The sequence below is a fragment of the Oxyura jamaicensis genome, chromosome 12 (genome assembly GCF_011077185.1).
Source record: "Oxyura jamaicensis isolate SHBP4307 breed ruddy duck chromosome 12, BPBGC_Ojam_1.0, whole genome shotgun sequence".
NCBI classification, from domain to species: domain Eukaryota; kingdom Metazoa; phylum Chordata; class Aves; order Anseriformes; family Anatidae; genus Oxyura; species Oxyura jamaicensis.
Window position 1 is genome coordinate 406,334 of NC_048904.1, and position 27,085 is coordinate 433,418.

Consider the following 27,085-nt stretch of genomic DNA (forward strand, 5'->3'; position numbering starts at 1 on the left):
CCCCCCCCAGAGAACCAGAACCATCCCTGAGGATTTAAAAAGTAGAAAAGGCTTTCGATACTGTCTCCCATGACAGTCCTGCTACAAGGCTGAGAAAGTGTGGGATAGATGAGTGGACAGCGAGGTGGGTTGAGAACTGGCTGACTGGCTGAGCTCAGAGGGTGGTGATCGGCAGAGCAGAGTCTGGCTGGAGGCCTGTGACTAGCGGTGTTCCCCAGGGGTCGGTGCTGGGTCCGGTCTTGTTCAACATCTTCATCGATGACCTTGATGAGGGAATAGTGTCTACCCTCAGCAAGTACGCTGATGACACAAAGCTGGGAGGAGTGGCTGACACGCCAGAAGGCTGTTCTGCCATTCAGCGAGACCTGGACCGGCTGGAGAGATGGGCAGGAAGAAACCAGATGCGGTTTAATAAGAGCAAGTGTAGAGTCCTGCGCCTGGGAAGGAACAACCAGAAGTATCAGTACAGGCTGGGGGACGACCTGCTGGAGAGGAGCTCTGCAGAGAAGGACCTGGGGGTCCTGGTGGACGACAGGTTGACCATGAGCCAGCAGTGTGCCCCGGTGGCCAAGAGGGCTAATGGGATCCTGGCGTGCATTAAAAGCGTGGCCAGCAGGTCAAGGGAGGTGATCCTGCCCCTCTACTCTGCCCTGGTCAGGCCTCACCTGGAGTACTGTGTCCAGTTCTGGGCTCCCCGGTACGAAAAAGACAGGGATCTCCTGGAAAGAGTGCAGCGGAGGGCAACAAAGATGATACGGGGCCTGGAGCATCTTTCCTATGAGGACAGGCTGAGGGACCTGGGTCTGTTCAGCCTGGAGAAGAGGAGACTGAGGGGGGATCTTATCAATGTCTATAAATATCTGAGGGGTGGGAGACAGAAGGATGTAGCTAACCTCTTCTCAGTGGTTTGTGTGGATAGGACAAGAGGCAATGGCTGCAAGATAGAACACAGGAAGTTCCGCACCGACATGTGAAAGAACTTCTTCACGGTGAGGGTGACGGAGCACTGGAACAGGCTGCCTAGAGAGGTTGTGGAGTCTCCTTCTCTGGAGATATTCAAGGCCCGTCTGGACGCCTACCTGGGCAGCCTGCTCTGAGGAACCTGCTTTACAGGGGGGTCGGACCTCATGATCTTTTGTGGTCCTTTCCAACCCCTATAGTTCCTGTGATTCTGTGAAAACCCAAACAAAGCACCAAACTATTTAAGATGTAGTGTTAGTACCTTGCTCATCATAAATAACAATTACCTTATGCATCTCATTTGAATCAGTCAACACAAAACTAAGGAAATCACAGAAGAGTGTGAATGTATCTTCCAGTACTTCAACTCTTGAAATATAATAAGTATATTTATACGTTCAGTGGTCTGTGTTGCCCATAAGTTTGGCACGTCTGTTTTTTATAAATTATCTTAATTTCTTTCCTTATCTGTTCTCTCCTACATCTCTCCTACCAATTAGGGAAGTGAAGCAGAAGTTAAGCCAGCAAACTGGCCGGGTCTCCCCAGGAAATGAATGCTGAAGCTGGGAAATCAATCTGCATGAGCTCATCCTCCATTCCCTGGCCACTGTGTGTTCTGCGCAGTGGCTATTCATTTCAGTCCACTTTGTGAATGGAACAGTATTGGAAGTGAAATTGGAGTGTCTGTTGAAAGATTTGAATGAAAATAGGAAAATGTATTTTAGCATACTAACATGTTAAGCAATTTATGTTTAAAACATGAGTTGCTGAAAACTGCTGCAAACAGCTTTGGTCAAATCACCTTGAGAAGGAGACAGCAGGAAGTGAAGAGGGTTAGAAAAAGGGTAGGATGGACATTTGTGTGCAGAGTAGGCCTTGTGTAAGAGGTTTTTCAGTTCTTCATTTAAGATCAGCTGAGTGCTTGGGATGGAAGAGTTGCCTTTAGATTTGAGCCCAATCAATCTTCCCTGAAAGCACAGACTCTGGTTCAAGCCAGCCAGATCTGGAGAGCTAGTCAGATAACCAGTCCTATCTACCTCATGTAAGGCAATTAGTGTTTTGTGTATTTTAAAAATTCAGGGGGATCAGTTCAATTTGAGGTGTGGGCTAGACTGTACCTCAACATTGGGTAACTTTCTATCGCATCACAAGCTGTCTCTTGAGGAGGAAGATCTAATGCCATTAAAGGCCATTGCTTTCTATTTTCCTTCTGTTTTCAATTGTCTTGTAAGATCATGTTGGTAACCGAGTGAAAGAAGTGTAGGTTTGATTACATAGTATTTATGTGTTGGTCTAGGCTGTTCTTTTGTATATAAAAATGATATTTTAGGATCAGGTCAAAGAATTATAACTTCTGTCAAGTTGGTTTGTACTCGTGGTGAAATATAGTTCATACTTCTCAAACCAATGAACTTAGTGAAGCCTCATCCCTGTATTCTTCCAGTTATACTGGACACGTACAAAATGTGTCCCACTCTTGCTGCCTCCTACCTGCATTTCATAGTGAGGTACAATGACAGAACTTCCTGTTTTGTGCTTTTAACTTCCTTTGGGGCACTAGCTGAACAATTTTAAAGGCAGGATACGAAGTATCATTAGTTAATGATCTTACCTCGTATGGCAGATGCTGTATTCCTTCTTAAAAACCTTACAAAGAATTTAAGAATGTACTATTAAGCAAACATTAAATTAACAGTCATGTTGAGTGCACTTACTGTGGTCTTAAAATTACAGACCTTCACCCAGAAGGCAATAAGGATTTGGATGTGGACCTCAACCTGAATAATTTTTTTTTTTTTCCAGATGCATTGTCCTGTAAAACCCCAGAAGGAAAATGTTCTGGAAAATTATTCAGTATTGTCCTTTTCATATGAAAGCCTCTATTGAATCTTTTTATGATAGCAGTGCTTTCCAACTGTATAAGCATTTTCATAAGAATACTAGAAGAGACTGAGAATCTGAACAATTGCAGTTATTGTTGAAGTTGCTGTAAACTGACATCTTTTATTGCCTCCAGCACCATCTCCCAAGAAAGCTTTAGAACTCTAGAAGAAGGTTTTGTTTAACCCCTCCCCCAACAAAGTTATATATATATATTTTAACCTACATAACTCCATACCCCATTTTGTTGTTTCAATAGCTAGTCTTCTAAATCCTAAAATAAAACTGCTATTTTCAGCACATCACACATTTTAACTAAGTTGAAAAAGCCGATGGTGAGAGAAATATGTTAGCAAGGTTTGTTGTAGGAGTCATGCAGCCTTTTATCCAGACCAAAAACCCAGGCATTTAAGTTGCATAAGTTTGACTTCCAAGAAACAGCAACAGGCTAACCTGTTGGCAATGAGTGTGTGTGTGTGTTTATATGTGGATGTGAAAACAAGAGAAGAAAATGCTATGTCATCTTTGCACCAAAACAACGAAAAGAACCCTGGAACCTGCCACCTAAAAGCAAATACTGCTTTTCATTTGCTATTTTTTTTCCTTGTACACATCTTAAACTGTATAGCAAATAAGTTTTGTCTTTGTATTTGCATGGCTTAGGTGAGTAATAGTAGTGTGAGTGTATAGCAGACACTAGAATATGCCTAATATAAGCTCTCCCTGGAGCTTCACCTGAAATTAAGATTGATAAAGGCAACATGGAGTATTAGACCAAACCATTTAATTAAACAAGATTTCTGATTTAGTAAACAGATGTAAAGCTGTTGAAACAATATGACTCTTTTCTTCAGAAAGAATGCATTGCCTTTGATCTACTGGAACTAGAGTTTCTGGTCACTAACCTATCTAGTCATCTCCTAATTTTAGAGATGTATTTGTTGCCTTGTGAGATGATTGTGATGAAAGGTGGATGTTTTTTATGTTGACAGTTTGAGCCTGATAGTCTGACATGATTATAGAGGTTTTGGTATATTTGTTGTCAAATATAAAATTTGATAATGAGTATAAATACATATCCTATCTCAGCATTTAAGATTTTAAGGTTTTGTTGAAACATTGAAAAGTAACGCCTGTGTACTCTGAAAGGCATATACGCCAAAATGTGGGTATGTTTGAAAATACTCAGAACCAAATCCTGTCTGTTTTTCTTCCATGAGTCATCCAAATGAGGTTAATGGCATTAGCTGGGTGAGTTCATAGAATCATAGTTGCAGTGAATGGGATTAGATTTGAAAGAAAGAATGAATCTGGACTTCTGACAAGTAATTGGTTACACCTATCAGAAGGAAGTAGTTCACTGTAGCTTTTCCGTAGAGGGGGCTGACTCCTTCACCCGTTTGGCTTATCTCCACTTAGCAGCACGTAAGTCATCACACATAAATCAGTTGCTCTTCAGATTGTTTTTCTCCTCTCTGAAACATAAAATCTAAAATACCAATAAAACCAGACTTTTTTTTTTTTTTTTTTTTTTTTTTTTTTTAGAGCCATTGTATTATGAATATATTTAGAATAGTTGCTGGTCCTGTGTTTTAGTGGCTATTGTTTCAAGATTAAGGGCATTATTAATATAGGCAGTTTATCTGAACTCAGGGGACTACTTACTGTTAAGCATATCTATAGGGTTTGGGCCCTTGCCTGTTCCTTCCACTTCCATGCAAGAGTCGAGTAATATTCCTGCTGATCTTTTAAACACACTCCATGCTTCTTATTGAAGGCAATGAAGTGATAAATGAAAAAGAGGCGTGATCCAGCAAAGTGTAAATCAGATATACTTCCCTAATTACTATAAGAGGAGTGAATATTCAATACCCTATTATAGATAGTAATGAGTTACCATTTTTTTGGGGAGGTGTAGAAAGACAAACCTTTAGTGTTTCATATTCTACAGACTCAGGAGAGGTAAGGGCCATATCCGTTGTGTTTTTAATTGCTCTGCTTTTTGCACATTTACTTGAATTTATTTTCTTTAAATATATGGCTTGTATTCTGACCTAGACACTTTTGATATTAGAAGATTTTGTACACAGTCCAAGTTCCACTGCTATAATTCAGAAGAAGAAAATATAGTAATTGATATATAGAAAAATGCTAACTCAGTTTGCTGCTACTATACTTGGTAATTGCAAACAGGTTCTTCTTAGTGGTATGTCACCGAGTTCTGGCTAGTCATCCTCCATTAGGAAAATTCTTATGCTGCCATTGCTCTGCTGTGCAGGCAAGCTGATTCCTAATTCACTTCAAGCAAGTATTTCTTGTGAAAGTGTTTCAGGTGAGATTAGTCCTTGCTAAAGTGAAAGGATATCTTACTAAAGGGAATGTACTTCACACACTTTTTCTCCTTAAAAATCTGCATTTGCAGAAAGCATTATTTTCATCTGTTAATAGATAATTAACAAAAAAAACATATTTATTTGGTCACAATGCTTTAATCAGCCATGGCTCTTGATGCCTTATGTTTCCCTGAATATAAATTTACAAAAACAAGTGGATCTTTGTTTTTAGATTTATAACAATGATGTTTTTATTTTTTTTGCTCATTATTTAACACAAAAATACACATTGGAAAATCTTCTAAAGATCATGCATTAAGAGAGTGAGAGCTTGCATGATTTCTCATTTCATGCTATCTTTTCAGCAAGTTCCTGCAAATGGTGAGTTAATTGCATTTCTACTTGCTCTTTCATTATTCCGCTGAATTTTTACAAGGTTTAGTAAAATGGTTGCAGTGGTCTTTCGTTGCAGAACAAGAAATAGGCTATCACTTAATAATACCTGAAATTATTAGAAAAAAATGTTATTAACTTTTGCTCTTATTTGCCTCATATCCTGTTGTGCTGTTGGTAATATACAGATGATATTTTAAGACTGAAGTTAAATTGAGTTCAGATTTCTCCCAGATAAATAGATTAGTAACAAATGTGTAAAACCTGTAAGAATTAGTATTGATTCTTCAGGATTATTTTTGACCAGAAACAATTGTTTGGTAATGAAGCAGTACATTTGCTGTGGTAGCTAGATGCAGAGTAAGTCCAATTATGGTTCAGATGGTTTGGTTGTGGCTGTCTTTAAAGTATGGTTCTTGATCCTTCTTCACAAGACATTGGCAGCAGATGCCACTTACTGGAGAGCTGAAGTGCAAAACTTTTTTTTTTCTTTTTTTTTTTTTTTTTTTTTTTTCCTAAAGCATGAATCAGTTTTCTAAGTTCGTAGAACTGACTAATATAGGAGAGGTTTTAGTCACTGTAGTCATTGCTTTGAATGAATAAATAGTCAATGACATGTCATACAAGCAGTACATATTAAAATCGATTAGAAATTATGATAAATCCTATGATTACGTTACTCTTTTGTAGCATTATTTACATTAAAATAAAGGTTGCTTAAAATGTGTTATGTTTTCCTAGAAAAACTGTGCTATGAAAATGGGAGGTCTGGGTAAACCTGGTGTATTCTTTTTTCATATATCCTCTTCTCAAGGAGTGGAGATTAAAAAAAAAAGAAAGAAACAAACAACAACAACAACAAAACACTTATGCAATAGTCCAAGAGTATTTTTTTATTTGCTCGAGTTTCTACAGTTTCTTTCTTTTTAAGTTAGCAGATGGTTTATGATCTGCAGTCATATAACTTGTGAAGTATAGAGTACTGTAGGGTCTGTTTTCTCCTTTAGCTTCTGATTCCACTATTGTTAGCGTTCTCAAAGACACACAATTCGCAAAGTGATTATATGAAGGTGCTTTTATTAGGCGCCGGAAGTTAGGGGCATGCCCACCCAAATCTAACGTCCTTGATTTGTTCACTCACGTTCTCTTTTATCCCCTTAAATATTACATATGCATTAAGTTTTGCAACACATCTATGCATATTCATTTCCTAGCTCCACCCTGTCCCGCTTCGTATGCTAATTATCTTATCAGTCCTTCTGCGCTTGCCTAGTACTCTCTGGTGGTCGTCCAGGTGGTCGTTGGGATGAAGATGTCTTCATCAGAGTTGAACTTTTCACCTTATCTTCTTGCGCATGCTCTCTGAGCCCTTGGTCTCAGTCCAAACTGTAAAGTTAGTTTGACTCGGTTCCCAGGGTCCGAGGGGCCCCTGTTATCTAGGCACCTTGCAAGTGTGGCCTTCTTTTACTCCTGCTTCCTTACTCCTCATCATAAATTGGTGCATTCTCTCATGCTGTCTTTGTACATACATTTTGTATTTTCCCAGCGCAGCACAAGCACAGTACATCACAAATGTAATACTTATTAAGCAATATTCATTGGATAAATGTATATTTCATCTTCTATTACCAACATTTCCCCCCTTTGGAAGTATTTCACTCCTTCAATGAGGGCAAATGCTTTCACTAACTAATTAAAATGTCTCACAGCTACATGCTTTCACTAACTAATTAAAATGTCTCACAGCATACATCAATAACATAATCAAGAAAATTACAAAGATTAGGCTTGTCACAACATTCAGTAAATCCACCACTTCTACTTTATGTTGCATTCGCTCTTCCGGTCGTGTTCACTTGATCTGGAATAGATCTTGTCTATTCGGTTTTCATTCTATTTCACTTCCTGTGTTCCTTGGACTCTCTCTGAAATCTGAGGTTGTCATATGCTGGTGGAGGGTGTTGTGGATGTGGCTCCACATACCGACCAGTGGTCTGCATCACTTTCTGGAACCAAGTTGTTTTCTTTAAAATCATACTCTTCAGCATTACAAATGTTAACCCAATTAATACCCCTACAATTACCAATATAATTGCCATCTCCAGTAAGGATTTAACTTGATTACTAATATTCCATCCGCTAAAAATTTTATCTATCCAGCTTGTTGTCATATCTTACTCTTCCTGTTCTGCATCTTGTTCCACTCAAGATAGCTGTTTTATGTCATGTTCTACATCGATAGTCACATTTGGAATGTGGATGCAGCAATGATCAATACGATCTTTTAGAAATCCGCACACTCCATGTTCCTTTAATAAGTGTATCTAATGCCAATCTATTTTGTAGAACCATTTTAGTTGTAGCTTGTAGTTGGATATTAATATCTCTAAAGCCTTATTTCGTGGCTCTCGCAAGCCTACTTACTTGTCCTGTAAGTTTATAAATCATTTCCCTATTTTGATAAGTAGCTACCTGTGCGAACAGAGACTCTAATGCCCAGCTGAATTTTACTCCATCTGAGGGTTCATGCCATATATCCTCATCTGCCCCTTCTTCTAAACTTCTTTTTGCTCTACGAATTTGTAGGGTTTCCAATTTTCATTTAAAAGGAGATTTTTTTCCATATTGGACACAGTGTGGGGAGTCCTAAAGTTATTTCTTTTACTTCCCTGTTTATCGGCAGGTGTGTAGTCCAAGTTCCATCACTGGCTGCCCATACAAATTGTTCTGGACTTTGTATTGTAGTATAGCTACAATCTACTGCAAATTGATTTGCCTGGCTACTTCTTTCCGAATTATACTTAATTCCTCGGCAAGCACATCCTGTCCTAAGGGCTATCAATACTGGGGGTAAGTGCTTGATATCTTCATTATTACATCGCAAGTATAACTCTTCTCACAGTTCCACCAAGCTACCTTTGTTGATTCTTGTTTACCACTACTGTCAACCCAGCTTACTTTATAAAGTTGATCAGTTCCATTTTGCTTTCCCTGCCATTTAATACTCCATGATGTATTCCCTCCATACTGTAATTTCTGCAGTAAACTTACTGTCCAAGCAGTACCCATCCCTTTGTTCCTTTTGGCTCAATTTCCTTTTGACGTTCCCAAGTAACCTTTTCAGTCGGTACTTTAGTGGTTGTGGGCTGCCATTCAGTGTAGGTACAAGAAGAAGCCCACAAGTGGGCAAGCGTAATTTTCCCTCCTTTCTGCTGACAGTCTAGTTTCGTCATTACGTTTGTCCTAGGTCCTTTGTTAGTATTAATGGTTTTATTAGTCCTTTCTGTGACTTTTATCTCTTTACATTGTATAGTTTTATTTGTATATTTTTATTTGTATATTATGTATTTGTATATTTTTATTTGTATATTATGTATTTGTATATTTTATTGTATAGTTACCCCTTCTACTTGGGGTAGTGGGGAAGTTCTTATACCCCACTCAAGCGGGTCCCCTGCTGCTTTTGGAATGGGCATACAAGCAGTAATTCTATCAGTTCCTTTCATTATGGCAAAATCTTTAATTAATCCTACCAATAAATTCTCTGCTGGCTGCCTGTGTGGGATCTGTACCACTTGTGTCCATGGTACATGGTCCTCCCTTTTTATTCTAGATCTTTTTTGTTGGGCTACCAATATTCCTTTATCCAGTTTTGGATATACCAATATTTCTCTTATCTCATAATCTGTGCTATTTTCATGTATTACTATGCACCGGTAGTTTCCTTCATTGACCTTGGTTACATTAAACAGAGTTAGGATAGTAGTTCCTCTCTGTTTTGGCCCAGTTCTAGGATATTGCTTACATACGCCTTTCCTTTCCATCCAGCTTTCAATCCTGTATTGTCCCTGGTCGTGTTTACATATATTTCCTGGCTCTGTCCAAAATCATTTTTTTTCTCCCAGACCACCTGTAGAGAGCTAATTGTTATTGGTTTGTCGTCTTGCATTTCACATTCCAAAGTAACATTTTCTCCCTTGAATTTCCTCTTTCTTATACTTTTCTGGTATATCTAGGAACCCAATTACAAGGTATTTACACAAAACTGTTATCGTTACCATTGTTAAGAACCTCAACATTGTGTGGTTATACACGCCTCATCTGTAGTTTTGTATCTCTGATTGCTTGCGCCGACCAAAGTTCAGGAACCTTTTTCACCCGAGTATAATGAACCCAAGCATCCACCCCTTCTACCCTTACATCTGTAAAAGTAGTCAGTAATACTCGATAAGGTCTGGCTCACTGTTCTTTCAGGGGTTCTTTGTTCCATTTTTTAATGTACACTTGGTCTCCTGGCTGAATATCGTGGGCAGGGTTCTCCGGTGATAACGGTCAGTTCCACACCAAAACACCTTGAAGTCAAGCTAAGGTTTTACCAAGAGATAACACATAATTATAAACATCATGGCTCCCTGTTACGTGCATATTAGGATTTGGTTTTGGGGATTCATAAGACTTTCCATACATAATTTCGTATGGGCTCACTGACATTCTACTCCTTGGCTTTATCCTTATCCTCAATAAGGCTGTAGGCAAAGCTTTTGGCCATTGTATTTTGGCTTCCTGGCAGATTTTACTAATCTGCCCCTGCAGTGTTTGTTTCATCTTCTCTACCTGTCCACTAGATTGGGGTCTCCATGCAGTATGTAAATTCCAAGAAATGTCTAAGAGACGGCTTAGTTCTTTAACCTCAGATGCAATAAAGTGTGGTCCCCTATCCGAGGATATTCCTAACGGTACCCCAAACCTCAGAATGATTTCCCGCAATAACCATTTTACTGTCTCTTTAGCTTGGTTGGTGCAACAGGGAAGGGCTTCTGGTCATCCAGAAAAGGTGTCAACCCCTACTAACAAATACCTATATCTCCTAGGTAACTCTACAAAATCAACTTGCCAGTAATCTCCTGGTTGTATTCCTACTCTAACTCTTCCAATTTCAGCATGTTTTTCTTGCTACTGGATTATTTTTCAGACAAATCTCACATTTTGACATTACTGATTTTGCCATTGTTAACATATGTGTAGAGATAATGCTACGTTTTAAAAATGTTACCATTGCCAATGCACCCCAGTGACACTCATTATGTCTTGTCTGAAGTATTTACTGCATCACCAAAGGGGGTAGTACTGCCTGGCCTGTAGCAGCTCCATCAGAGTTCTTTTGGGCCTTTAGGAGATTTGCTAATGTCTTATCCTCTGGCGAACATCTGGGTCCCTTGGGAAGATTAAAATGAGTGGGGCCTACCTTGAGTGGTACTAAAGCCATCACACTCCACACCTTCTGAGCAACTTGTAGAGCTGCTTGATCTGCCAACCGATTCCCTTCTGATATCTTTGAAGTTCCTCCTTGATGGGCTTTACAGTGCATGATAGCCACTTGTTTTGGTTTTTATACCACATTTATTGAATTTAACACCTCCTCTTGATATCTTATATTGGACCCTTGTGGGGAAAACAACCCTCTTTCTTTCCATAATGCTCCATGAACGTGGACCACTCCAAAGGCATACTTTGAATCTGTCCAAATATTTACCATCTTTTCTGTACTCAATTCCAGTGCTCGAGTTAGAGCACTGCTGTGCCAACGTTCCAGGCGGTAAAGGTTTTGCTTCGGTCACTGTTTTCAGGGTTGTCACTGCATACCCTGTATATTGTGTTCTGTTTTGCACAAAACTACTACCATCAGTAAAAAGTTCTCAGTCATACCTTTCAAGGGGTACATCCTTCAAATCCTCACGGCTAGCATAAGTATGTTGGATTATTTCCACACAATTGTATTCCAATGGTCCTTCTTCTGGAACAGTTCCTAGAAATGCTGCTGGGTTTAACAAGTTAGTTGTTTTCAAGGTTACATCATCTTGTTCAGTGAGTATTACCTGATATTTCATCGTCCAACTGGGTGATAACCAGTGGCCCCCCTTTTGCTCTAAAACAGTTGTTACCATTTGTTACCATATGTGGTACAAAAACTTCAATATGTTTTCCCAATGTAAGTTTACTTGCTTTCTGAATTTAAAGAACTGTTGCTGCTACTGCCCGCAAACGTGAGGGCCATCCTGCACTTACAGCATCCAACTGTTTGGAAAAGTATACCACAGTTTTTTTCCAGCTTCCCAGTCACTGGGTTAGTATCCCTAATGCTAGTTGTTGTCTTTCATGTGCAAATAACTGGAAGCGTTTTGATAAATCTGGTAAACCGAGAGCTGGTGACTTCATTAGAGCATCCTTAAGTTTCATGAAAGCTTTTTTCTGTATTTTTGCCCAAACAAAATTCTGCACCTTCTGAGCCTCATAAAGGGGCTTAGCTATGCATCTGTAATCCATTATCCATAATCTGCACCACCCAGCCATTCCTAAGAAGGCCTTTAACTCATGGAGATTTTGGGGTTCTGGGATAGCACAGATGGCTCTTATCCTGTTGATGCCCAGATTTATTTGTCCCTGAGAAATCTCACACCCCAAATATTTTACAGTTGAGCAACCTATTTGTGCCTTTTCCTTTGAAACTTTATAGCCACCCATTCCTAACTGATTTTAAATCGCAATGGTTATTTGGGTACAGAGCGACTCATTCTCTGTGGCAATCAAAATATAATCTGCATATTGTAACAACAAATAATGACTTCTGGGTACCTGTATTTGTCCTAGCGTTGTCCAGATTTCCAGTTCCTTGGCCAGCTGGCTCCCGAAGAGGGTCGGGCTATTCTTGAAGCCTTGTGGAAGTCTTGTCCAAATTAATTGTGTCTTTCATCCATTCTGGGGGTTTTCCCATTCAAAGGCAAATAATTTTCTACTATCTTTATCAAGAGGTATGCAAAAGAAGGCATCTTTTAAATCTATCACAGTAAACCATTTATATATTTCTCATAGATGTTAACAATGTGTAAGGGTTAGCTACTACAGGGTGAATGTCCTTTGTTATTTCATTTATTGCTCTAAGATCTTGTACCGATCTACATTCGCCATTCGGCTTCCTTACTGGAAAAACTGGAGTATTATATTGATTGCCAATATTGGAGTATTATACTGATTTGCATTCTTCCAAAATCTGATATTTAAGAAATTTGTCAATAATTTTCACTATCCCCAGCCTAGCTTCTATCTTAAGTGGATATTGTTTGATTTGAACAGGTCTGACTCCTTCCTTTAATTCCACCTTTATCGGTTGTGCCAGTTTTGACTTCCCTGGTACATCTGTTTCCCATACTATTGGTCTAACTGCATTTTCTACTTCTCTTTAAATTTTAACAAGGGGTTTATCTTTGATCATCAGGATTTGTCCTGTTTTGGACTCAGGTACCTTTGTTACTAATTCCCCATCCTCAAAGGTTATTGTTGCATCTAATTTAGCTAATAAATCTCATCCCAAGACCGTAATTGGGCATTCCGGTACATACAGAAATTCATGGGCTAATTCCTTACCTCCGAAATGCAAATCAAGGGGTTGTAGGAATGGCCGCGCCTCCTCCTTCCCTGTGGCTCCTACTATTGTAGTCATCTTATTTCCCAATTGTCCTTTTAAACTGTTTAACACTGAATATGTCGCTCCTGTATCTATCAAGAACCTCACTTTATCTCCTAATTGAATCTTTATGAGAGGTTCTTTGGCTGCTTTATGTTCTGTATCTAGTCTGCTACTAAAATCTCCTAGCACCATTGCCTTAACAGCTTCCTGATTCTGAAATGAATTTCCTGAGAATTGATCTCTCCTAAATGGCCACTCATTTTTCCAGTGCCCTTCCTTTTTACAATAAGCACACTGGTTCAATCCTAGTCTTCCTCCTGGATTTCCACTAAAATCTCCACGACCCCTTCCTATACTAACTCCCCATCCTCTAGCAAATCCTCTTCCTCTCCCCCTGAATCCCTGGTTTCACTTGCCTTGAATTACTGCTAACAAATTCTGTTGCTGCCTCCTAGTGGATTTCTATTTTCTGTTGTTGTATACTTTCCAGGCTATTTCTAACAACCTATCCATATTTCTCAGGTCCGCTTCTTCCAGTTTCTGTAATTTCTTCTGAATATCCTCCTGTGATTGTCCTAAAAAGATAAGAGCTAACTGTGCTTTAGCTTGTTCTGTTTCTACATCTAGGTCAGTATATTTCTTTGCAGTTTCCTTAAACCTTTCCAGAAATGCAGAGGGAGATTCAGTTTTATCCTGCCTAATATTATATAGTTTGGACCAATTTATAGTTTTGGGCATGGCACTCTGCACCCCTATTTGTACCCAATCCTGATACCTTTTCAATCGCCTCATACCTTCCCCTGTGTTATAGTCCCATTGCGAATCTTCCACCAGGAAGTGTTTCCCGGGACTAACCCATTCTGTATACCCTCTCCAACTCTTTCTCTAGCTGCCCTTAACACCATATCCTATTCTGTTGAATCCATTAATCTACTACTTGAAGGTCATCTCAGTCCGGGTTCTGGGTTTTAATGATCATTTTCACTACCCTAGCAACTTTATCAGAGTTTTCCCGATACGTTCCTGCTGCTTGTTTCCAAATTACTAGGTCTCCTGGAGTAAACGGTACTTTAACGTATACTGGCCCTTCTGTCCCTATTCCTTGTCTGAGAGGAGCAATTATGTTTTTCTTTTGCCTTGTTATTCTGTCTTTCTCTCTTATCATATGTTCAGCAGCACCTTTCTGGTCTTGTCGTCGAGTTCTATATGATATTGAGGTAGCTGAAGCTATCGTTCCTCCTTCTTCTTTCTCCCCCTCGCTATCCTCGCTTTCTTCCCTGACAGCCTGCCTTGTTCTAATGGGGCTGATGGTACTACGTCCAAATCTAAATTTCCATTGTCCTGCCTATAAAACATACCATTCTCTAACGCTTGATGCCCTATACAGTGCTTTTCTCCTGTACATGCTTTGCATTGCTCATTAACAGTTATCTTAGCCATCATTATCCTGCAAGCGCATTGCCACTCAGACTTATCTCACAAATAGAAAAATAACTCTACATATGGAATCTCATCCCACTTGCCTTCTCGCTTACAAAATAACATTAATTGTAAAATAGTATTATATTGCAAGATTCCATTCTCCAGCCAACTCTCCTGATCTTCTAATTCATACTGCAGCCACAAAACATTACAACAGTCAATCAATTTACCCTTTCGTAACTCTTGCCTGAAACCTCCCTCCTTCCAATGTGCTAGCAAGCAACCTAATGGAGAGGATTGAGGAATGGATGCATTACTACCCAAAATACCCTTAAGTTTTTCAATTATCAGCTATAGCTCTCACCGAACCGAACCAGATGCTGAGCCTGCAGCAAAACCAGACCACTGATGCCGAACCTGCAGCGCTTTCGTGACTGACAGACGGCTTACCACGGGAATTCCCTAGCCCAACCATGCGTGGCTTTCACTGCGTCTGACCAGCAGGCTCCCAGACCAGATCGGTACAGATTACCAGAAAGCACCTTTTCTCTTACCCTTCCAGAGGTACGTTGTGAGCAGCGGGGGTCGGTCATGGCCGGTGGCTCCCCGAGAAACTCCTTGGTGCCAGCTGGAGCGTGATCAGTTTGCGAGCCACCTCAGCAGTGCCCAAGAGGTCCCATCTGGGTCGCCAAAATGTTAGCATTTGCAAAGACACATAATCCACAAAGTGATTATATGAAGGTGCTTTTATTAGGCACTGGAAGTTAGGGGCATGTCTGCCCAAATCTAACTTCCTTGATTTGTTCACTCACGTTCTCTTTTATCCCCTTAAATATTACATATGCATTAAGTTTTGCAACACACCTATGCATATTCATTTCCTATCTCCACCCTGTCCCGCTTCGTATGCTAATTATCTTATCAGTCCTTCTGCGCTTGCCTAGTACTCTCTGGTGGTCGTCCAGGTGGTCGTTGGGATGAAGATGTCTTCATCAGAGTTGAACTTTTCACCTTATCTTCTTGCGCATGCTCTCTGAACCCTTGGTCTCAGTCCATACTGTAAGGTTGGTTTGACTCGGTTCCCAGGGTCCGAGGGCCCCCTGTTATCTAGGCACCTTGCAAGTGTGGCCTTCTTTTACTCCTGCTTCCTTACTCCTCATCATAAATTGGTGCATTCTCTCATGCTGTCTTTGTACATACATTTTGTATTTTCCCAGCGCAGCACAAGCACAGTACATCACAAATGTAATACTTATTAAGCAATATTCATTGGATAAATGTATATTTCATCTTCTATTACCAACACCATCATATTTGTTTCAAGTTGCTTGTGTCAACTATCCATTGGAATTGTATAGTTTCTTTAGAAAAAAAGACATGAAATACACTGAATAGTCTTAATGTTGGTGTTCAGAGTTAAAATGGGAAAACATTAGCCCTGATCCTATTGAAACCCAAGATAATGAGTAGTGTCTGTTAGCATCATATAAATTGCACAGTATAGGGACACATATAAATCGCACATATAAATTGCACTGTATCTCCTTATCACAAACCATTCTCTATGCGTGGAGATTAGTGACAATAACTGGGAAAAGTTAGCTCTGTACTTTGTTATGCAAAGATAAATGCAATGTGTTTCCTTAATACCCAGCACCGTTCCCAGACATCACTTGTCCAGTTGCATACACCTTGCTTTGCTTCCCCAGGAACAGTTGGACTTCTGTAGACCAGCATTTTCATGCATATGCACTGTGAGGTTTATGATGACATGGCTTTGCAGTATGTGAAAATACATTCAGCGCTGGACGTCACTGACATCCAAATTACACTTCTCATTTACAACCTGTCCTATGAGTTGCTTCAAATCCTCATAGAATCATAGAATATCCCAAGTTGGAAGTGACCCATAAGGATCATCAAGTCCAACTCCTGGCACCGCACAGGTCTTACCCAAAATTTTAGACCACGTGACTAAGTGCACAGTCCAATTGCTTCTTAAATTCAGACAGGCTCGGTGCAGTGACTACTTCACTGGGAAGCCTGTTCCAGTGTGCAGCCACCATCTCAGTGAAGAACCTCTTCCTGATGTCCAGCCTAAACCTCCCCTGACTCAGTTTAACCCCGTTCCTGCGGGTCCTATCACTGGTGATTACAGAGAATAGGTCGGTGCCTACATCTCCACTCCCCTTCGCGAGGAAGTTGTAGACTTGCGATGAGGTCCCCCCTCAGCCTCCTCTTCTCCAGGCTGAACAGGCCCAGTGACCTCAGCTGCTCCTCATATGTCTTCCCCTCTAGGCCCTTCACCATCTTTGTCGCCCTCCTCTGGACATTCTCCAACAGTTTTACATCCTTGTACTGTGGTACCCAGAACTGCACACAGTACTCGAGGTGAGGCCACACCAGCACAGAGTAGAGCTGGAGGTATAGTAATCTGCCTTCAAATGAGATAGAGTAATTTGCAGCCAGAAGTGCCTGTTATGGATGAGAAACTTCGTCATTCTACAGTTTCAAATGTTGAATCTCTTCTAAAATCTCTCTAAGATTCCTTAAAAAAATAAAATTAAAAAGGATTAACCAAGTATCAGCAAGTACCTAACTTGATCTGTTTACATCATTCACGGCAAGTACATAGACTTATTGTAGTCACTAGATGGCACTCTTGAATGCAGATTGGATTTTATTGTGGCATCCCTTTCGCAGATGATCGTGCCCTATTTATCGTAGCTCATTTTAGAGTGATAGAATGAATTAAGGAGAGCCATACTTTCAGTTCAATGTAATGGAAAAATGCTCACAGGAATTGTATTCAGTCTGTAAACTGAACGCAATTAGGAATAGCTGCATCTAAGATTCTATGCAAGTAGAGTAAAAAGAGAAGTGAAGCTCTGTACACAGCAAGTCAGCAATTATGTCTGAATAGTGGAATTTGGCCCTGATGTTTTAACCAAGGTGTGCAAGTTACTTTAATTTACAAATGTAGGAGAGCAAACTAATGTTGTCTTCCTCTTTTGAATGAATTCGAGTTTCACCATGATACGTGTTCTCATGCACCCTGACCGCCAAAACGCCTTGTCACTGATCCCATGTAATTGGAATGTGGAAGGTGGACAGTGGAGTCAAGTCACGCTGTTGTGCCCTGCTGTATTTCAAGATAGGCTTGTAATAGCTAGCTTTCTCAGAAGCTTTTCTGCCTGTGTAATGGCTTGGTAATGTACAGCCCTTCGGAAGAGGCCACGGCAACACGTACATAGGGCATGGTTTATGATATATTTGGGGTCTTCTGGCAAGAAACCCCATCTATAGATGTAGCCTTCATGAATATGTGGAATGTTTCCTGTAATTACTTCATTATATAAATGAAAGTACCTGGCATTAGACGAGAAGGCTATCTAAATGTCACCAAACTAAATAAGCTGCGGCAAGATTTGCAACCAGGAAAGTAAGAACAACTAAGAATTAAAACAAACTAAAAATGTGGTTATTGGATAATTATGCTGACAAACTGTGTGCCTATATACCCACATTTCTTATGTAGCACTATACATAGTATCACTTTTATAGTACTATTACTATAGGTCAAGTCTTCCCAGTTTTTCTGTTAGAGAAACATGAAGAAAGCTTCCTTAGACCCAGATATTTCATAGCTTGTGTGTAAGATGTAATAGCATCACATGCAATTTTATTTTTTATTTATTTTCACTTGCACTTTCCAGGTAGTACTTTGAGGCCATTTAAAGGCCTTCATTATGTACAGTGGGAGAGGGTGAGCAAGAAGGGCACTTCTCAAAATTATGTAGAGAAATAATGTACTCTGGTAAAGCTTCATATATTTTGTAAAATCGTATTTAGTTCTCCTGCAGATATATTGTTTGTTGATATGAGCCCTGGTACTATGGACATAAGAGATGTGGCCTTTTCAAAGAAAATCAGGAAAGTGTGTAATGTTCTGGAGCAGTAAGAACAGCTGTTTGCATCCTGCCTCTGGCAAATTGGTGGTGAACAAGGTAACAAAGCAGTAGTTTCAAGCAAAGATGACTGGGGGTTTCATATGGAAAGAAAAGTTGACTATTAAGGGTCTGGAAATTATCTTTTAATCACCTTTTATTGTAAAATAAGTTCTAATCTGTATGAGCTGGTCAAGTGTACAGGCAAACTATGGTTGTTCCAAATGTTAGCAATTTTTTAGCAAGATCAAGTTCGAACAGTGCTGAATTAAACCAGTGTTTATCACAGCTTAAGTCCCCAATTAAACCAGTATTTATCACAGTTTAAGGCACCAATTAAGCCAGTATTTATCACAGTTTAAGGCACCTTTGTGACACAGGGTTCTCTCATCGCTTCAGCATTCTTTGTTTTGAAATGATGGTGCAGAGCCTGCCATTCAAAACAACAGGATTTTCAGTGAGAAAATACATCATTGTTTTGCATCATAATGCTCCTGGGCTACATGTTATTCCTGATCAATTTGTTTCCTAAATACTCATATTTCAACTTTTCCCTGCTTGCATTTTTACAAGTGATTGTGGAAGTGCTGGATAGAACACCCAATATGCTGCCTCCTCAGTTGTTGCTTTTGCTGTCATTTATTAGACATCCATTTTGGTGAAGAATTACAGTATCCTTGGGAATTACCACACTGACAATTTCCTAAGATGGTAGTTCACATTCTTCACTTTTTGCCCTTGTATAAATGTCTGTGAAAGTTTTTGTAGCCCAAAGAGTAACAAAATGGTGATGAAACTTGTGTTTGGAGATGTTTCCTGATGTTGTTGTGCAGTTGCCCAGACACAACACAAACCAGTTCTTCGTGTTGTAGAGCCCTCTCAGGAGAGCTTTCTCAGGAAGGAAGTGGAATCTGTATTCTGTTTAAACGTGTACCATCATAGCACAGGAAAAAGGATTTTTATTGCAGTCGCATTGTTTTCCCCTACAAAAAAAAAAAAAAAAAGTCTGTTTCAGTGTATTGATTGACTGAACACCTGCACATGTTTGAGACAGAACAATCAGTTTGTCCTCAATTATTCCTTGCTTGCTTGGACAGAGTCATTTTCAGCTCTCAACTTGAAAAGGGCATATTTTCACATAGGAGTACATCTGGCAGACAAAAGGTTTTCCGCTGATAACAAATCTCAGAAACCATTATCAATATAATGTTACCCTTCAGCTTCTCAACAGTATTGTGAGCATTTACAGTGGTCTTGGCAGTGCTTATGTCTCATCTGCATCACCGAGGCACAGGATGATTGGCCAGAAAAAAAAGAAAAAAGGAAATCTTACCAAGAGATTCGGAACAGATAAACATACTCCCTCTTGTGTGTCTTTTTTATCTCAAAATTTTAACACCAACTCAGATGATAGGTTTATGAAAACAATAGAGGACTTCAGGATGGTAAGATGGAGCTTCTGGAGGGATTCCAGACTGGGGCTACTTTGCTCATTTGTTTCCATGGGGCCCTTCAGCATGAGGGATTTCTTGCCTCTGTCACATGTAGATGGAAGCCTAGTGTCACATGTGAACTTGGTCTTTAACTTATTAGCTGTTTCTTCAGAATGGTTTGCATTCCAGCAAAGTCTAAAAATAATGGATTCGATCTCCAGAACACGTTTTTTTTTTTTTTTTTTTCTGTTGGAAAAAATACAGAATTAGATACTTCCATAAAGCTTTTTTCTCCTCTTACTCCTCTGGAAACAAATTATAATTATTTTATTATTAAACTGGGTATTCCAAATGTCTGAATTTATGGTGGTTGAGCTTCACAGGAAACTTTGCTTCAATTTAACATTGTGGAGCTTTAACTAATGCAAAATGTATTTGAGTGTTTCCTACAGTCTCCTCCTACTAGAATCACTGGGCAGGATGACAGCCTTAAACTACATAAATAAGGGAAAGTGCAGGCTGAGTAATTATGAATGGTAGCAAGCAGGGTTTGGGACTGGTATGTACATTATCATGTGATTATATTAGGGAAACGCTTACCAGTTATTTAAGGCATGCTGACAGCCTTAGTAGAAATTCTCCAGGGATGCTAAACGGAAGGACTAACTTGATATATTTGGTTTGCCAGTTGTGGGCGTTCACTATAGATTCACTGCGAACAGGAATATCGAAGAGTTCTTCAGTCTCTGACTGGTCAGAGATCTCTAAAGGATGGTTTCTTGAGTCAGTGGTCAGGTTAACTAATACGTGTTCCTCTTGTGCAAGTCTTGTGGCCAAAGCAGCAGTTTGGCTAGCATCTCCTGCATTGACATGTCCTTTGGATTCTCACAGCTGTTCCAGCTGGCTATGGAGGCCATGTTCAGTAATCTTTTAAATCAGATTTCTTGTCTCTGCAGGAGAGATACATTTGATATTTTAATCCTCTCATGATGTTTAGTTTATGCTTCTTGGATAGATATATACTACAGAAAAGTCACCTTCAGTCAATTGCATGAGCATGAAGGAATCTACAAGGAATGCTTACGTCAGAGTGGAAAAGGCTTTGTGTGTGATTTGAACAATTACGTTTGCTATTGTGACAGATAAATGTACTTCACCGTATTCCCTCCAGGTAAAAAATGTATTGTAAACTTGGCAGTGTTTCTGGTACTTCAGCAGACTGCTGCACCAAGAGGCAGCAGCAAGTCCCAGTTACATTTATGAAAGACTTTCTATTTTTTTTCCCTCCCCACAAGAACAATCCCCACTACCACACACACCCATTCTGTGAAGCTGAATTTAATACTACAGCTCTAATATGTTGGGGTCCTTTGTCTCCCATCCCTTTCCCCTTTCACTTTGAAAGTGGAATTCCTTCAGCAATAACAGTATCGGTCAGCAGCAGGGTGAAGCAATGGAGACCTTTTACATCAGACTCCTTTTATCCCACTCTGGTACTCTGTTGTCTTTCATCATGAGGTGATCTTAATGAATCCATAAAGTTTTGCCCAAGGTTGTTTCAGAATTCCTCATTTAATCAGGTTGTATCCTAACCCATACTCCTCCTGACACATCCGTATCGTGAAGAAATTGTATCAGAAGATATCTTAGGCACTTAAATATCGGAAGAGCCTTGTTATTTGAAGGTTGAAGCCCTCCTTCCCTAAACTGTTAATTCTGTGGAGCACAAGGTATTTGACTCTCTCTAAATGTATAAGGCTTTGCTATCAGTTATCTGACTTTGAGCACATTAAGAACTTTTATTTACAAAAGTGCTTCCCACATGCTGCTTGGGACTTGCAGGGAAATAGTCACAGGGACAAGCAAACAGTAAAAGGAAAGCTTACCAGCTTTCTCTGCCTTTGTTTTGGATGCTTTGAGCCTATGTGAATTCTAGTTCTTGTCCTCTCCCTTTTATCACTTCCACTGTCATCTGTACTCTGAGCAAAGAAAATGCAGCAATAGGTCATTCCCTGTTCTTGCATCTTTTACGCTGTGAACATATGTAGCTAGGATGCACGTGCAGAATAACTTGCAGCTGCTACAGCTCTGTTGCAGATGCATAAAGCATGTATAAGCTAACTTGTGTGCCTAACTAGCTGTGACACCTGTCCAGCTACACAGCTCATTCTTGGGTTATTTCCCAACCTCCAGTCTGCAAGGGGAACTATAGCCAAATATTTACACAAATAAGAACAGTACCAACAAAATCAGTGTAATGTACAGAGCAGACTTATGTCTGTCTTTTCTAAGTGAGTTTCCTGGCGACAGGGCACTAATAATTCCTTGTTCTTTTCTTACTTTCCTCTAGACCTGGAAAGTTCTGTCCTAAGTTTCAGAAATGCTCTCAGTTATTTTGGAGATTGACAGTTCCCACTCCCCAGCAAAGAAAATTGATTTGTTTCTATATCAGTGTTCATCTAATGAAAATATAAATCTTCTTTTCCTGCAGCCACTTAGTATTTCTGTATGTTCATGTTTGTTTCCATTGTATTTTTAATTAATCACCATCCGATGAAATGCAAAATTTCTTATTATCTCTGTGTATTTGCTGTGCATGGAACTTTGCGTAATGCTTGTTTTTCTGGACAATTAATAGTTGTAAAGGTTTCTGTTATCCTTAAGCTAAAACTGAGCAATAAGTAGTAGGGTAAAGATTTGGACAAATATTGTAATATAAATGAGAATAATTTCACTAATAATTTTAAATAGAGAGGTTACTTCACAAGTCTCTTGTAATGTTCTGTTAAACCTCTTCTAATAAGTAAGCAGACTGCTTTTTGTGCAGCCCTTAAATTTTTTGCTTTATTTGGTAGACTTCATCCTTAGTGGAAGTATCTTAATGGAAACTCTAATATTCTGAAGTGCAATAGGATGTCTGGTTATACACTTGCTGCAGTCTATCATATGCATTAACTATAAATTTTTAACTTGCCTGGTATATGGAGCTTAGACAGACTGGTCTGGATATTTTCTTTTTATGTTTGTTTGCATTTAGTTTCTGAACTGCCCATAGGAACGTGTATATACATACCTATGTTAGCTTTTGGTCTTTTATCAGATGTTTAGTTGTGGGGGGTCTTAAAATAACATGATATAAGCTAGTGATTTGATTTGCAATTGTTGTAATTACTCTGAGATTCTTTGCAGTTTAAGTATATTTAGAATACAAGGAAAAAAAAAAACATTTGTAGAATTTTAGTGCAGCAGTGTACTGAAAGAAAATATGTGCTAGTTATCCAGTTAAAAAATGAAAAAACAATCAGTTTATTTTACATGGGACATCTACTATGGAAGTAAGTGCCATAATGCCTAAAATATTGATGTTCTTTTTATGTCTGAGGATTTTTTTTGCAGAAATAAGGAGTACCTTATTATCCAGAATTTATACTAAGTGTTAAGAATGCAGTCCCTCACAGAAGCTTTACAACTGAGTTACTATTAACAAATGTTCTTAGAAACTTAAACAATATAATATAGCACTTTTTAATAACATGGTATTTGTGGTATGAATGGATCTGTAAAATGTTTTGGGTGATAATTTTCATTAGTGGTGTTCTCTTTCTATGATAGATTTTAACTATGTGAAATATATAAAACCCAGAATGTTATTTCTCAGATATTTTAGAGAAACATTGCATTTTCTTCTGCAGTGTTTTTCTGTTAAACTGGAATTATCTCCATCTTCAAATGTTCTGAGAAAATGATAATACCAAAGCTTCTGACTTGTGTTCTTCACAAGTTTGTCTGCAAGTGCAAAAGTAATTTTGCTTTGTTAACAGTAAAATTTTTATGAATGGCAGAAAGATTTTTTTTTTGTGTTGAAGTTTTTCATCTATAGAGAGCCTATTTTATATTTAGAAATAAACTTAAAGACAGACTGTCCATATTTTGTACTAATTTTGCTTTTGGCTTGTCTTCAGAGCTTTAGTTGTCTGAATAATTCCTCCCACCCTTCAAGATTTGAAGCACTGTACATCTTGATTCTTGGCACAAAATAAAAATAAATTTAGAAATTGACAGTTGTGGAGTAAAAACAATACATGTATATAGCTTGTTGAAACTGCATATTCTTTTACAGAATGCCTTGCAGCCATGGAGATATCACAGAATCACAGAATTTTCTAGGTTGGAAGAGACCTCAAGATCATCAAGTCCAACCTCTGACCTAACACTAACAGTCCCCACTAAACCATATCCCTAAGCTCTACATCTAAACGTCTTTTAAAGACCTCCAGGGATGGTGACTCCACCACTTCCCTGGGCAGCCCGTTCCAGTGTCTAACAACCCTTTCGGTAAAGAAGTTCTTCCTAACATCCAACCTAAAACTCCCCTGGCGCAACTTCAGCCCATTCCCCCTTGTCCTGTCACCAGGCACGTGGGAGAACAGACCAACCCCCACCTCGCTACAGCCTCCCTTGAGGTACCTGTAGAGAGCGATAAGGTCACCCCTGAGCCTCCTTTTCTCCAGGCTGAACAAGCCCAGCTCCCTCAGCCGCTCCTCGTAAGACTTGTTCTCCAGGCCCCTCACCAGCTTCGTAGCCCTTCTCTGGACTCGCTCAAGCACCTCCATGTCCTTCTTGTAGCGAGGGGCCCAAAACTGAACACAGTACTCGAGGTGTGGCCTCACCAGAGCCAAGTACAGGGGGACAATCACCTCCCTAGCCCTGCTGGCCACACTGTTTCTTATACAGGCCAGGATGCTGTTGGCCTTCTTGGCCACCTGAGCACACTGCTGGCTCATATTCAGCCGACTATCAACCATCACTCCCAGGTCCTTCTCTGCCTGGCAGCTCTCCAACCACTCATCTCCCAGCCTGTAGCTCTGCTTGGGGTTATTGCACCCCAGGTGCAGGACCCGGCACTTGGCCTTGTTGAACTTCATGCAGTTGGCCTTGGCCCATCGGTCCAGCCTCTCCAGATCCTCCTGCAGAGCCTTCCTACCCTCAAGCAGATCGACACACGCACCTAACTTGGTGTCATCTGCAAACTTACTGAGGGTGCACTCAATGCCCTCATCCAGATCATCAATGAAGATATTGCAGAGGACCGGCCCCAGCACCGAGCCCTAGGGAACGCCACTAGTGACTGGCCTCCAACTGGCTTTGACTCCATTTACCACGACTCTTTGGGCCTGGCTATCCAGCCAGTTTCTAACCCAACGAAGCGTGCGCCAGTCCAAGCCAAGAGCAGCCAGTTTCTTGAGGAGAATGCTGTGGGAGACGGTGTCAAAAGCCTTGCTGAAGTCAAGGTAGACCACATCCACAGCCTTTCCCTCATCCACCCAGCGCGTCACTTTGTCATAGAAGGAGATATACTTAAGATTTTTTTTTTCCCAATGCTTTCTTGAGTGAGAAATCTACTAAAACCTTGCTAGCAAATGGAACTACCTGTAAAAGTTTTAAATAAAACAAACAACAACAACAAAAAATAACACAAAGTTTTAACCTGTAGTAAATCAATGATATTAAACTAATGGTGTATGTACTCTGGCAGTTGAGCAACGTCATCTGTAATGGGATTGTTTCATTCAGATAAAACTGCAAATTAATTTTAATAGTGTGAAATATTAAGTTAAAGATATTCTGTATTTCTCTTTGCTAGCAAGTTCCTGAATGATACAAGACTTCAGATTTTTTCTTAACACTCAGAGGTAGTCTCTCACCTAGTCTGGAAAACATCAAGATTTAAATAAACAAAACCAAAACCAAAACCTGTAAAGAACAGAACTCTGGGGACTGGCTAGGAGTCCTTTGCAAAGAAACTGAGTTATTGATTGACCTTGGAGGGTGGTATGAAAACAATGAGGTGTCATTAATTTTTTATAATTGCCATCACTATAGGTGATAACTGGAAGCAGTATGTCTTGCCTTGAAAACATCCTTCCAAGGCTGTTTTAGATGTCACTATGCTGACACAAGCAAGCAGAAAATTAGCATGCCTGTATTTTACTCTGTTAATCTTGTCTGATTTACTGCACTGAGAAACTAATTCCAACAGACTTTTTAAATTTTTTGAGCAAGTAGTTCTGTGACTACTCAATGCTGGAAAGTCTGCCCAGGATGATTTAATGATTTAAAACTTAAAACTACTTTATTTATTTATTTATTTATTTATTTATTGTAACACTACAGACTGTTATGTATTTCTTGGTGGACCATCTGTATCATGTACTACTGCTTAATTATGAGAAAAAAGAAAAATAGAAGCAGAAAAGGCAAAACATCTGAAGGCAACAGAAAAGTCTTCTACTGTAGCATACTACTTAGCAAATAGTGAGTCGTAACAGGCATAGATGTGGAGAGCTAGGCAGTTGGTATTGAGGATGTTTTGAGGGATTTGTGCTGGTTTGCATCCACTTTGATTCTCTGTGCTAAATTCCTCAACATAGGTGCAGCAAATGAGAGCTAAAAATGGGGACAAACAAGATCCTCTTTGGCAGCCAGTGGAACCTTTTTATTTTTTAAAACTTTTTGTTTGTTTGTTTGTTTTTCTTCTCAAGGAGAGGTGGAAAAAGTAAAAGAGAGGGGAAGAGAGAAGTTGCTTTTGTGCTTTTTATCAAACATTTTTTAATTTGACAAGGTATTTGCTGTGTGAAACTTGTGCTATTTTCTAATTTTTTATATATAATAATTATCTTTTGGTCATATTTGTAACTTAATCAGAGAAATTTGCAGAAAATGTTTGTTAGGTTCAAATAAATTTTGTTTCCTTCTAGACAATAGACAAAGATTTTTTATTAAATGTTTGTTATTTCTTTTCCTCTCTCTACTCCCTTTCCACTCAAAGTAGGTAGCTTTTAAAAAAGTATGCTTTTAAAGTATCATACAAAGAGTAGAGGTAACCACTCAGAAATTTAGAAGTAAAAACTTTGGTTTTCAGTAGAACCTCTAATGTCTTAATTTTTACAGAATAGATGTTATGTTTCCACAAGATGCACCTCTTTAACAAAACAAAACAAACAAACAATTCAGCTGTTCCATACTTGGGTCAGGTAATCAATCAGTGTTCTTTTTGGCAGAATGTCTGTGTCATTTGCTGTAGAAACTGGAAGAAAGTGTACTGAATGAAGCAGGACAAGAAACAAATAGTGGTATGGTAGATTAAAGGGGCTACATGTGACCTGAGAGCTGGCTCTGTCACAGCTTTTTTCCTCGTTGCTGGGACAGCTGTTTCAGGCAGAGCTCTTGCAAATGTCTGCCTGCGCTTCT

General features: G+C 39.4%; 1 protein-coding gene and 1 long non-coding RNA gene across 26 annotated transcripts in view; one reads left to right on the forward strand and one right to left on the reverse strand.

The window, feature by feature from the left end:
• Positions 1–27,085, forward strand: part of ERC2 (ELKS/RAB6-interacting/CAST family member 2) — a 537,199-nt gene that overhangs the window by 73,525 nt on the left and 436,589 nt on the right. The gene's annotated exons all lie outside the window — the stretch shown is intronic.
• LOC118173534 lies at positions 11,238–15,136 on the reverse strand. 3 transcript variants are annotated; one of them, XR_004754270.1, is made up of 3 exons: positions 15,009–15,136; positions 12,201–12,364; positions 11,238–11,373 (listed from the first exon to the last, which is right to left on the reverse strand). It is a non-coding gene; the product is annotated as an uncharacterized LOC118173534 (long non-coding RNA). The 3 variants fall into 3 exon arrangements; XR_004754269.1 differs by having other exon boundaries at positions 11,238–11,382; XR_004754268.1 differs by having other exon boundaries at positions 11,238–11,385.